At 44.9% G+C, this 14,210-nt stretch overlaps 1 long non-coding RNA gene across 10 annotated transcripts in view; it reads left to right on the top strand.

The window, feature by feature from the left end:
- Positions 1-14,210, top strand: part of LOC307181240 — a 1,005,010-nt gene that overhangs the window by 468,486 nt on the left and 522,314 nt on the right. The window contains exon 1 of one of the 10 annotated variants that reach the window (XR_013826206.1): positions 13,037-13,075. The exons of the other annotated variants lie outside the window; for them this stretch is intronic. This is a non-coding gene — a long non-coding RNA (uncharacterized lncRNA). Of the gene's footprint in view, positions 1-13,036; positions 13,076-14,210 lie in introns of those variants that run through there. 10 annotated transcript variants of the gene reach the window in all.

The following is a 14,210-nucleotide window of genomic DNA, read 5'->3' on the forward strand; positions in this document are numbered from 1 at the left end:
GCTGTGTCTTTTTGATTTTAATTTCCCTAAGCTATAGGACCATAAGTGGAAGTGCCCTAGGCTCTGTTGCTTTGTCTTTTAGATGTTTCAGGAAACACCATACATTTCTCCCGAGTGTCTGTTGGCAATTTACATCCCGCCCATCAGCATAACAAGGCTCCCAGTTCTCCATGGCCTGTCCTGCCTTTCTGGATTTTACACTTTTTTCAGATGGCCCTTTTGACCGGGGGGAAGTGAGACTTCATTGTAGTGCAGATTTCCTTTGCAAGCTTGCTTGGTTGGCCAAAAAGGGCGTATGCGTTTTTTCCTGAATATATTCAGGAGAAAACACATACGCCCTTTTTGGCCAAGTGCATCATTGTCGAGTTTCTGACTCTCTTCATATGCTTTCAATGCAATTCCAGTCTACCTCCTGAAATCGGTTTCCTGCAATTCTGCCCCGCTTTCAAGTCCTCTTGGCAGCCTTACTTCAGTCTATTTTTGGACGATAGCTGTCATTTATAACTCTGCAGGTTTGTGAGTTACAGTGCCCCTGAGCTCCTTTCTTCAACTCGTTTTCTTGTGAGCTGGCTGCAACACCGCTGGATGGCTTCAGGCCCTAATCTGGTTCCGGCACGGCATGCTGAGCCTTTGGTTATTTCCTCTTTCTGGTGGGAAATGAGAGTTAAATTTGCCCGTCCAGACACCTCCAGCTAGTCTCTCATTGGTTCTCCCTATTCCTGTTCATCTTCCGCAGAAATTGCAAACGGGGCCAAACAGGAGGTTAAAGGTGCTGACTCTCCAAGTGGGGAGAGTGTTAGTAAAGCGTCTGGAATGTTGCACCCGAGTACCAGGGGAGGAAAACTGAGACATATTTGAACACGTCTCCCGTTCACACGGTTGATCATACTCTGGGTTCCACATGCATGTTTTAGCTGAAGGAAGAATACCTTAAACCTGGAGAGTTGAGACCCGTGTAATGGGTACCATGCAATATGACTTCAAAGGGTCTTCATTTGCTCACCGAACCTCTCCAATCCCATCACTGCTGCGTTTATGCCCCTGTACACACGCTTAATTCTCTTTTGGAGACATAGCAATCCATAGGTTTTAAGATACTTACTAGTCAGGTACATTCTTAGGCGTTTAATATGGAGTGTTGAGTCCATTTCGTTGAGCAAGGAGTAGCTCTTGTCTATTCCATATTTGGCTTAAGGAACTTTATCTGTGCTCATTTCAATCTCTGGTTTTATGCAGCACCCCAACTCACCTTCCCCCTTAAGCAAGCATAAGTTGGTTTTCTAAACTTGAGACACTGTTCTGTTTTGTAATTCAGTTCATGTGTAGCCAAGTTCACATTCTGTGTATTAGTGATACCTTATGATGTTTCTTTTCTGTGTGACTTATTTCAGTTCGAATCATCATACCTGAATCCACTCATTATGCTGCTACGGGCCTGATGACATAGATTTCATTGCTGAGTGATATTGCATTGTACGTAAGTACCACAAGTTCTTTATCCATTTTTCACTTTCTGCGATATTGAACTTGTACTGTAAACGAGGTTCTTGTAAACAGAGCCGTCCCAAACTTTGGGGTGGCTGTGTCTTTTTGATTTTAATTTCCCTAAGCTATAGGACCATAAGTGGAAGTGCCCTAGGTTCTGTTGCTTTGTTTTTTAGATGTTTCAGGAAACACCATACACTTCTCCAGAGTGGCTGTTGGCAATTTACATCCCGCCCATCAGCATAAGAAGGCTCCCAGTTCTCCATGTCCTGTCGTGCCTTTATGGATTTTACACTTTTTTCAGATGGCCCTTTTGACCAGGTGGAAATGAGACTTCATTGTAGTGCAGATTTCCTTTGCAAGCTTGCTTGGTTGGCCAAAAAGTGCGTATGCGTTTTTTCCTGAATATATTCAGGAAAAAACACATACGCCCTTTTTGGCCAAGTGCATCATTGTCGAGTTTCTGACTCTCTTCATATGCTTTCAATGCAATTCCAGTCTACCTCCTGAAATCGGTTTCCTGCAATTCTGCCTTGCTTTCAATGCCTCTTCATAGCCTTACCTCAATATATTTTTTAAAAATAGTTGGCCTTTATAACTCTGTAGGTTTTTGAATTGCAGTGGCCCTTAGCTCCATTTTTTAGCTCTTATTTTTGTGGTATTGCCCCATAACCACAGGATTCCTTGAAGCCCTTTTTTTCTTCTGGGGCACCTGCTGTGCCTTTGGTTAATTCTTCTTACTGATGTGATATTAGAGTGACATGTGCCCATTGAAACCGCTACAGCTAGTTTCTCACTGGTTCCCCCTATTCCCATTCATCCTCTGCACTAACTGCAGACTGTGCGATACCAGAACTTAAAGGCATTGACTCCATGTGGGGATGTTGTTAGTAAAGCGGCTGGAATGTCGATCCGGAGCCCCAGGAGAGGAAAAATGAGGTGCGTTTTAGAAACCTTTCCCGATCATATGGTATACCAGTCGCTGGGTTTCCCAAGCATGGTTTAGCTGTAGGAAGATTCCCTTCAACCTGGAGTGTTGGGACCCTTGGACTGAGTAGCATGAAGTATTGCATTAAACTTTCGGCAGTTGCTCACCAAAGCTCACCAATCCTGTCAGCCCCAAGTGTCCAGCCTTATGTCTTATCCAGCTGTGGGTTTATATGTGGTCAATCCAGGTTGCATCACAGCCCCTGAGCGAATTTTGTAAGAATTTTTCTCTCTTTCATTGTTTCAGCGTTTTGTTTTTAAAATTTATTTCTATAATGGGGTTTAGCTCCTTTTCACTGCTGTGTTTGTGCCGCTCTGCACACACTTGATTCCCTTATGGAGATATATCAATACATGGGTTTTAAGATTCTTATTCCTCAGATATATTTCTCTGCGGTGTATAGGGTGTGTTGAGGCCTGTTCATTGAGCAAGGTGTAGATCTTGTCTAATACCTATTTGGTTTATTGAACGGTATCTGTGCTAATTTCAAACTCTGGTTTTATGCATCACCCCACCTCTCCTTTCCCCTTAAGCTGACATAAGTGTGTTTTCTAAGTGTGAGACACTGTTCTGTTCTGTAATTCATTTCTTGTGCAGCCATATTTACCCTCCCTCTATAAGTGATATCTTATGATATGTTTCTTTTTCTGTTTGACTTATTTCAAGTAGTATTATCGGACCTAAATCCACTCTTTATCCTTCTACTAGCCTTATTACATTGATTTCATGGTGAAGAGATATTCCATTGTACATAAGTACCACATCTTCTTTATCATTGTTCTCTTTCCTGGGATATTTAAGGTGTACTGAAGTTGAGGTTCTTGTAAACAGAGTAGCCCTAAACTGTGGTGTGCTTGTGTCTTGTTGATTTTTAGACTTCCCTAGATATACTCCCATGATTGGAAGTGTCCTATGCTCTGTAGCTCTGTTTTTTAGATGATTTAGGAACCACCATACACTTCTCCAGAGTGGCTCTCGGCAGTTCACACACTGCCCATCAGCGTATAAAGGCTCCCTGTTCTCCATGGCCTGTCCTGCATTTCTGGTTTTTACAATTTTTTAGGATGGCCCTTTTGACCGGTGGGAAGTGAGACTTCTTTGTTGTGCACATTTGCATTGCTTGCTTGCTTCATTGCCCATAAAGTGCGTATGCGTTTTTTCCTGGATATAATCAGGAAAAAACGCATACGCCCTTTTGGGCCAACTGCATCATTGTCGAAATTCTGCTGCTTTTCATGTGCGTTAAAGACGAGTCCAATCTATCTCTTGAAATCTGTTTCTTGCAATTCTGTCTTGCATTCAGATCCTCTTCTTTGCCTTACCTCAACATATTTTTGGACGTTAGTTTTCATTTATAACTCTGCAGGTTTGTGAATTGCAGTGACCCTGAGCTCCATTTTTTAAGTTGCTCTTTTGTGAGCTGGCCTCAAACCCACAGGATTGCTTCAGGCCCTATTTTGGCTCCGGCGAGGCAGGCTGAGCCTTTCTTTAATTCTTATTCTTAATGGGAAATTAGAGTGATATGTGCCCGTCCAAACCCCTACAACTCTTCTCTCATTGGTTCCCCCTCTTCCCGTTCATCCTCCTCACAATTTGCAAAATGTGTGAAACAGAAGTTTAAATGTGCTGATTCTCCAAGTGGGGAGATTCTAAGTAGCGTGGCTGGAATGGTGAACAGGAGCACCAGGAGAGGATAAATGAGGTGCATTTTAGACACATCTCCCGATCACATGGTGTACAGTCCTCTGGGTTTTCCATGCATGTTTTAGCTGTAGGAAGATCCCTTGAACCTGCAGATTTGGGACCCATTGAATGGGTACCAGGTAGTATTACTTTAAAGGGTGTGCATTTCCTCACCCAACCTCACATTTCTCTTAGCGCAAACAGTTTCCAGCCTTATGTCTCATCCTGCTGTGGGTCTAGATGTGTTCAATCCATGTTGCATCACCGTCCCTGAGGAAAAGTTGTAAGAGGTTTTCTCTGTCTCTCTGTCGTTTATTTTTTTCAATTTATTACTATATTGGTTACAGCTGATTTTCAAAGCTCTGTTTCTTGCTGCTGTACATCCACTTGATTCGCGTACAGAGAGACATCAATAAATTCTTTTTCAGATTCTTACCAGTCGTATATATTCTTTTCCAGTGACTTGAGTGTGCTGAGTGCAGTTCTTTTAGCTACCGTGTAGGCCTTGTTGATTATCAGTTTGGTATTTGGAATGGTATCTTTGCTAATTTCAACCTCCTGGATGATGCCTCACCCCTCCCCACCTTTCCCGTTTAGCAGCCTTATGCGTGTTTTCTACATATTTGACTATGTTTTTGTTTTGTAATTTATTTCATGTGTAGCCATTTTGGATTCCACCTTTAAGTGATATCTTATGATATGTGTCTTTTTCTTTTTGAATTCTGTCACTTAGAATGATCATACGTAACTCCTCCGGAGTCGTTACAACTGGCCATATTTCATTGATTTCCAGGCTGAATAATATTCCACTCTACCTAAGTACCACATCTCTATCCATTTTTTCCCTCCAGAGACATTTAAGTTATATCCTAGTCGAGGATCTTTTAAACAGAGAGGGGGTAAACATTGGGGTGCCTGTGTCCTCTCGATTTTTGTTTTTCCCAAGATATACGCCCATGAGTGCAAGTGCCCTATGCTCTGTAGCTCATTTTTTAGATGCTTTAGTAAACACAATACACTTCTCCAGAATGGCCGTTGGCAATATACATTTCCACTATAAGTCTCACAGGGCTCCCTCTTCTCGTTGCCCTGTCCTGCATTTCTGTTGTTTACGCTTTATGAGGATGGCTCTTCTGACTGATGCGAAGTGATATCTTTTGTAGTATTGACTTCCAGTGCCCACCTGTTTGGTTGGCTAAAAAAGTGTATGCCCTTTTCTTGAATATATACAGAAAAGAACGCATACACCCTTTTTGGCCAACTGCAATGTTGGCAATGTTCAGCTCCTTTTCTTGTGCTTAATGGCGAGTCCTTTCTACCTCCTCAAATCCCTTTCCTGCCATTCTCCCTTGCTTACAAGTCCTTTTCTCTGACTTTCCTCAAGACATTTTTCAGTGATGGATATTTTCAACTCTGCAGTTTTGTGAATTTTACTGCCCCTGAGTTCCATTGTTCAACTCGTGTTTATGGGAACTGGCCACAAAGCAGCGGGATTTCCTCAAGCCCTATACTGTTTCCATGGGCAACCCTAGCCTTTGGTCAATTCGTCTTCCTGATTGGAAATTAGAGTGACATGTGCCTGTCTGAACACCTAGGACTTGTCTCTCATTGTTCCTCATCCTTCCGCTTCATCCTCTGGACAAATTCCAAACTGTACGCAACAGGATGTTGACAGTGCTGACATCTCCAAGTGGGGAGACTGTTAGTAAAGACGCTGGAGGGGTGAACCCGAGCACCAGGAGATGAGGAGATGAGATGCCTTTTCCAAACTCTTCCCGATCAGACGGTATACCATCCTCTGGGTGTGACAGACATGTTTTAGCAGTAGGAAGAGTCCCATTCATGTAAGGAGAACACCAGGGCTTTTTCAAAATCAGTGTCTCCCCGAAACCCAAACTGGGGAAGTTTTTAAGCTACGGCTACACATATGTTCATTAAGGGCCTTGGGGAGTAGGCAGAGTCCAAACTTTAGATGATTGAAGTCTTCAGGGTCAGAAGCACTCACCACCAGCTTCCCTTAGGCTACACTTTAACTGTCATTGATAGATGATGTCAATAAAAATATCTATTCTTTTTCAGATTATTTCCCCTTATAGGTTATTGCAAAATGTTGAGTGTAGTTCCCTGTGCTATACAGTAGTTCCTTGTTGATGATCTATTTTATACATAGCAGTGTGTATGTGTTCATTCCAAACTGTTAATTTATCCCTCCTCCCACCTTTCCCCTTTGGTAATAATAAATTATAAGATTTTATACTTCTCAGAAATGGGGGAGCTGAAAGAGAGGTATCATTTTCAATGGAAAAGCATTTAAAACAAGATTGAAGGTTTAACCAAGATTATTAGCTGTACATCCTTGGAAAGAAATCACTTCGTTTCTCTAATATTGACCTGACAAATAAGACAAACCTTTTCACTGAACTTGCTTATAAAAAGTGATGGAAATATCAAATGGAAGTGTTAAAAACATCTTATTTTACCCGAGCCTTATACACTGTTCTATGTTAACTACAGTTTGGCTCACACATCTGTTCATTGAGGTTACAATAGTCTCAATTTCTGTTATTGATCCTCCAGAGTGGACCCCAACAAGTGTCCCCCTGCCCAGTGTCATTGGGGCCAAGAGATCGAGACTGAGTTTGGTTCACAAGCAAAGGAAACTTTATATTTTGATCAGAGAATGGAGAGGTGAGAGCATGCACTACCCCGTGGGCTGTGGGCTGGGCTGCTGTGTAGAGATCCTGTCAGAGTCAGTGGGAGGGAGGGAGGCGGCGGAGCTCTCGAGGGCCGGGTTGGCTGTAGCTCAGGCTCTATATCGTGGAGTCTGCACTGGGCCCCAGGAGCTGAGGTGTCGACCCAGCCATTCTGCACTAGGAAATCTGGTCTGAAGTGCCGGGTGTAGAACCTCTGCATGCGGGACCCTAGGAGCACGTGAAATTAGACAAAGCACAAAGGATAAAAAAGGTTAGACTTGACTTTATTGCCCAGATTCTATTTTTATCTCCCAGGGATTTTTAATGGGCTTTGCTGGGGACAAACCCCTCCTCTGCCTTTTGTCCCGTTCCTCATTCTTGGAGTGCTGAGGGTGCAGACCCTTCTTCTGTAACTGCTGAGTGCTGAGTTGGGAGCCCTCATAACCTGGGGCGAGGGTCAGAGCTTCTCCCCAGCAGCCTCCCGGTGACGTTGATTGTCCCCAGGACCCCTGCCTCCCTGCTCGTCCACCTGAGCACCAGCATTGGAAGTGTTATAGATTCTAATGACCTTTAAGGGTCCAGGAAAGAGATGTGCAGAGACGCTGTGGGGGCCGGTTTCACCCCGCCCCACATTTGTTCGGCCACCTTAGGCTGACCGTCTCTGCCAGCCTAGATGCTCTGACCAGTAGTCTGCGCTTTCTTCAGTTAGGCCCCTGAATTAACGTACAAACAGCACCAGGTGTCAGAGCCCTGCCCGCTCAACTCCCAGACAGTCCAGGGTCAGTGGTGATCAAGGACCATGATGGCTACTGAGTCAACAGCCTTTTGAAGTAAACAGGAGTCCAGCCGGTCTTATTGGCCACCATCATCACGGTGTCTGTAGGCTTTTCTATGGTGACAGTGTGGTATACTGTTCCCCCGCCAAGATTATTAGCTCCCCTCTGGGTGCAGTAAGTCCTGCAAGCAGTAGTCTACTCTTTTGGGACACACTCTTGTTGTTTTATGAGAGAAACTCCAGGTCAAGTGATGTTCACACGAGTCGTCATGGTGCCCTGTTGCCCCCGGTTATCTCTCTGGATGTTGGAGTTGGAGGGCCTCCTCACTCGAGGTCGGTGTGCCCACGGAGCGAACCCTGCAACTTCAGGGCATGGTTGGTGGTTAGGATCACCACGTGGGGTCCTTTTCCCTTAGGAGGGAGGTGGCCTTTTGGGCTGCTGATTTCCAGGTTTTTAGATACCGCCAGTATCTTGGCCAGATGTGGCAGTGGGCCAAGCCCCTTAGTGACCGTAGTTTATCCTACCTGGATGGCATTCTTGCATTGTTCCATTTCAAGTGGTCCCAGTTTTTGCACTAATTCTCCAATGGCGATTCACCTTTCACCGGGAATGTAAAGGTCAAAGGGTTTAGCTAAATTAGGGAGTTCCAGGGCAAGGGTCTGAATTGACTGCTCTTTCCATTCTTGAAAGGCCACTTCTGGATTCTATTCAAAAGGATCATCATCTTTTCCTTTCAGTGTTTCATATAGAGGCCCAGCTAGTAGACTGTAGTTAGGGATCCAGAAGCAGCAAACCCTGGCCTCCCCAGGAACCCCTAAGCTGTCTTCTAGTTTTAGAAAGGGGTAAGGCTGAAAATGGTTTCTTCCCTTTCCTGGGATGGGCTTCTCTGACCTTCTGTGAGAATGAAGCCCAGGCAGGTCACCGCAGTCTGTGATATTTGAGCTTTTTCTTGGACAACTTCTATCCTTTATTGGCTTGGTAGTTCAGAGGCCTCCTTAGTAGGGCTGGTGATCAGAATGTCGTCTGCATATTGAAGGAGGGTTTCCTTTTCCAGAGGTAGAACTTTTAGGTCTTTAGCTAAGCTTTCCCCAAAGATGGTGTGGGAATTTTTGCACCCTTGGGGCCAGACGGCCCGGAAGTATTGTTTTAGTTGTATGTTGAGTCCTGCCACTCACAAGCCAAAATTTCTTGTGACTCTGGGACTAATGGAATACAAAAGAAGGCATCATTGAAGACTAATACAGAATACCATGTCCTGGTGGTTGGTAGAATGACCAGCAGGGTGTAGGAATTAGGAGCAACTGGAGGTATATCCTCGGTGGCTTCACTGACTGTCCTGACATCCTTTACCAGGTCCCCAGCAGCCCATGGGGCTCTCGTGGTCAGACCAATCCCAGAATATGGAGCTCACCTGGGCAGGTACCCCACCCCCACCCCAGCCCACGGGGCTCTCGTGGTCAGGCCCCTCCCAGGATACAGAGCTACCCTTGCAGGTACCGTGGCAGGGCTGGGCACACAGGAACCGTGCACATAGCCCTCATTGCAGAGCACCCCCAGCTCACCTGTCGCTCAGAGCTGACACAGAGCACCTCAGAGCAGGACTTGAACTAACAAACAGCAGCTGCGACAGGTCTGTGACCCTGGGCATCACTCCGTGAGGCCTCCCTCCACCTGGTCTTCCAGAGACTTCCACTGCACCCGGGGCACCAGGCCTCTGTCTCCAACCACCACCCACCCCTCCTCTGCCTGACTCCTGGGTTCCTCTCATTAGGAGAGGGTTTTCTTGAAGTTGTCTCCCACTCATGGGCCAGATAAAATGATTAGAAAACAAGCCAAAGCTGCAGCCCCTTGTCTATCCTGACTCTCAGGAGCCCACACCTGTTCCTTGGACCTGGCCGGTTCAGCAAGTTCCATTTTCTGCAACTGTGAGCCCCTGAGGGGTGATGATTGGCTGACCTGGGCAGCCTTACCGTGCCGGCCAGCCCTCCCCAGGTGTGCCTGGGTTGAGATCAATATAAATACCACTCCAGGCAGCAAGAGCCCCTGCAGCCGTGCCTGACGCCATTTTCTCTGCCCTGTCAGCAGTCTCGGGGCTGGGCTGGTGGGAGGGAGTGAGAGGCCACGGCTTTGTGGGTGGCCCAGTGTGAGTGGGGCTCTGCTGGACTTTCTGCAGCAGTTGCCAGGCTGCCACCTGCTAAAGAAGAGGATGTGTCACCCATACCTGCTGCTGGAATTTCTCCCTGGGCAGAGGTGAGGAAGGAAAAAAGCAGTGGGGGCAGGGACAGGACGGGTATCTCAGGCAGGGAAATGGAAATCTTCCAGAAGAGCACCCAGGGCCAGGACCATCCTGGCTGGCCTGCAGGCACCAAGTCGGCCGGCATGCTGTCACTCGTGTGGCTCTATGGCCCTTCCTCTAGGCTTTCAAGTCCTTGTATATATTCAGGTGTTTTACCTGGGACGGGTGGGAATAGTTCAGCAGCAACTGGCCTGGGGCTCAGCTCACGTTTACTCACAGATGCCTCGGCACGGTGCCCCAGCTTTGCAATGAGGACGCTTGTTGCGTGGGGGCTGCTGGCTGAATGGGAGACGATTCCCCACCACTGACCAACTTCAGAATTGTTTACAACTGGAGCAAGTGCCCTGATACGGTTTTCCTCTGTGGAACTGGTGGGTTCTGTGTTTTTTTTCTCTTTTTCGTTTTTGGTTCAAGGTAGATTTTATTCCTCTTTTTTGTATTTACAGATATAAGCATGGAAATAATTTATTCATATAAATACATGTATGTGCAGGGAATAATTGTTTTTTCTGTTTTATTTTTTAAATTTTACTTCTTTTTAATTTTGAATTTTATTTTATATTTTTATACAGCATGTTCTTATTGGTTATCTATTTTATACATATAAATGTATACATGCCAATCCCAGTCTCTCAACTCCTCCCACCACCACCCCCCCAACAGCTTTCCCCCCTTGTTGTCCATACGTTTGTTGTCTACATCTGTTGCTCTGTTTATGCCTTGCAAAATGGTTAATCTGTACAGTTTTTCTAGGTTCCACATATATGCATGAATATACAAGATTTGTTTTTCTCTTTCTGACTTACTTCACTCTGTATGACAGTCTCTAGATCCATCGACGTCTCTACAAATGACCCAATTTCATTCCTTTTCATGGCTTAGTAATATTCCATTTTATATATGTACCACAGCTTTATGCATTCGTCTGTCTGTGGGCATTTAAGTTGCTTCCATTACCTCGATATTGTAAATAGTGATGCAATGAACATTGCGGTGAATGACTCTTTTTGATTTATGGTTTTGTCTGGGTATATGTCCAGTACTGGGATTGCTGTATCATATGGTAATTCTATTGTTAGTTTCTTAAGAAATTCCATATTGTTCTCCATAATGACTGTATCAATTTATATTCCCAACAATAGTGGAAGAGGGTTCCTTTTCTCCACACCCTTTCCAGCATTTTTTGTTTGTAGATTTTCAATGATGCCTATTCTACCAGGTGTGAGGTGATACCTCATTGTTGAATCCATTTCGTTGAGCAAGGGGTAGCTCTTGTCTATTACATATTTGGCTTATGGAACGGTATCTGTGCTAATTTCAAACTCTGTTTTATGCAGCACCCCAACTCACCTTCCCCCTTAAGCAGGCATAAGTTGGTTTTCTAAACTTGAGACCCTGTTCTGTTTTGTAATTCAGTTCATGTGTAGCCAAGTTCACATTCCGTGTATTAGTGATACCTTATGATGTTTCTTTTTCTGTGTGACTTATTTCACTTAGAATCATCGTGCCTCAATCCACTCATTATGCTGGTACGGGCCTGGTGACATAGATTTCATTGCTGAGTGGTATTCTGTTGTACAGAAGTACCGCAACTTCTTTATCCATTATTTGCTCTCTGGGATATTTAACTTGTGCCGTAGAAGAGATTCCTGTAAAAAGAGCCGTCCCAAATTTTGGGGTTGCTGTGTCTTTTTGATATTAATTTCCCTAAGCTATAGGACCATAAGTGGAAGTGCCCTAGGCTCTGTTGCTTTGTTTTTTAGATGTTTCAGGAAACACCATACACTTCTCCCGAGTGTCTGTTGGCAATTTACATCCCGCCCATCAGCATAACAAGGCTCCCAGTTCTCCATGGCCTGTCCTGCCTTTCTGGATTTTACACTTTTTTCAGATGGCCCTTTTGACCGGGGGGAAGTGAGACTTCATTGTAGTGCAGATTTCCTTTGCAAGCTTGCTTGGTTGGCCAAAAAGGGCGTATGCGTTTTTTCCTGAATATATTCAGGAAAAAACGCATATGCCCTTTTGGGAAAGTGCATCATTGTGGACGTTCTGCCTCTTTTCCTACGCTTTCAATGCAACTCCAGTCTACCTCCTGAAATCGGTATCCTGCAATTCTGCCCCGCTTTCAAGTCCTCTTGGCAGCCTTACTTCAGTCTATTTTTGGACGATAGCTGTCATTTATAACTCTGCAGGTTTGTGAATTACAGAGCCCCTGAGCTCCTTTCTTCAACTCACTTTCTTGTGAGCTGGCCGCAACACTGCAGGATGGCTTCAGGCCCTAATCTGTTTCCGCCACGGCACGCTGAGCCTTTGGTTATTTCCTCTTCCTAGTGGGAAATGAGAGTTAAATTTGCCCTTCCAGACACCTCCAGCTAGTCTCTCATTGGTTCTCCCTATTCCTGTTCATCTTCCGCAGAAATTGCAAACTGGGCCAAACAGGAGGTTAAAGGCGCTGACTGTCCAAGTCGGGAGAGTGTTAGTAAAGCGTCTGGAATGTTGCACCCGAGTACCACGGTATGAAAACTGAGACATATTTGAACACGTCTCCCGATCACACGGTTGATCATACTCTGGGTTCCACATGCATGTTTTAGCTGAAGGAAGAATACCTTAAACCTGGAGAGTTGAGACCTATGGAATGGGTACCATGCAATATGACTTCAAAGGGTCTTCATTTGCTCACCGAACCTCTCCAATCCTATCACTGCTGCATTTATGCCCCAGTACACACGCTTGATTCTCTTTTGGAGACATAGCAATCCCTAGGTTTTAAGATACTTACTAGTCAGGTACATTCTTAGGCGTTTAATATGGGGTGTTGAGTCCATTTCGTTGAGCAAGGAGTAGCTCTTGTCTATTTCATATTTGGCTTAAGGAACTTTATCTGTGCTCATTTCAATCTCTGGTTTTATGCAGCACCCCAACTCACCTTTCCCCTTAAGCAAGCAGAAGTTGGTTTTCTAAATTTGAGACACTGTTCTGTTTTGGAATTCAGTTCCTGTGTAGCCAAGTTTACATTCCGTGTATTAGTGATATCTTTTGATGTTTCTTTTTCTGTGTGACTTATTTCAGTTAGAATCATCGTACCTGAATCCACTCATTATGCTGCTACGGGCCTGATGACATAGATTTCATTGCTGAGTGATATTGCATTGTACGTAAGTACCACAAGTTCTTTATCCATTTTTCACTTTCTGTGATATTGAACTTGTACGGTAAACGAGGTTCTTGTAAACAGAGGCGTCCCAAACTTTGGGGTGGCTGTGTCTTTTTGATTTTAATTTCCCTAAGCTATAGGACCATAAGTGGCAGTGCCCTAGGCTCTGTTGCTTTGCTTTTTACATGTTTCAGGAAACACCATACACTTCTCCCGAGTGTCTGTTGGCAATTTACATCCCGCCCATCAGCATAACAAGGCTCCCAGTTCTCCATTGCCTGTCCTGCCTTTCTGGATTTTACACTTTTTTCAGATGGCCCTTTTGACCGGGGGGAAGTGAGACTTCATTGTAGTGCAGATTTCCTTTGCATGCTTGCTTGGTTGGCCAAAAAGGGCGTATGCGTTTTTTCCTGAATATATTCAGGAAAAAACGCATACGCCCTTTTTGGCCAAGTGCATCATTGTGGACGTTCTGCCTCTTTTCCTATGCTTTCAATGCAATTCCAGTTTACCTCCTGAAATCGGTTTCCTGCAATTCTGCCCCGCTTTCAAGTCCTCTTGGCAGCCTTACTTCAGTCTATTTTTGGACGATAGCTGTCATTTATAACTCTGCAGGTTTGTGAATTACAGTGCCCCTGAGCTCCTTTCTTCAACTCGCTTTCTTGTGACCTGGCCGCAACACCGCAGGATGGCTTCAGGCCCTAATCTGGTTCCGGCATGGCACGCTGAGCCTTTGGTTAATTCCTCTTCCTGGTGGGAAATTAGAGTTAAATTTGCCAATCCAGACACCTCCCGCTTGTCTCTCATTGGTTCTCCCTATTCCTGTACATCTTCCGCAGAAATTGCAAACTGGGCCAAACAGGAGGTTAAAGGCACTGACTCTCCAAGTGGGGAGAGTGTTAGTAAAGCGTCTGGAATGTTGCACCGAAGTACCAGGGGATGAAAACTGAGACATATTTGAACATGTCTCCCGATCACACGGTTGATCATACTCTAGGTTCCACATGCATGTTTTAGCTGAAGAAAGAATACCTTAAACCTGGAGAGTTGAGACCCGTGGAATGGGTACCATGCAATATGACTTCAAAGGGTCTTCATTTGCTCACCGAATCTCTCCAATCCTATCACTGCT

The sequence above is a fragment of the Stenella coeruleoalba genome (genome assembly GCF_951394435.1).
Source record: "Stenella coeruleoalba genome assembly, contig: scaffold_84, whole genome shotgun sequence".
NCBI lineage: Eukaryota > Metazoa > Chordata > Mammalia > Artiodactyla > Delphinidae > Stenella > Stenella coeruleoalba.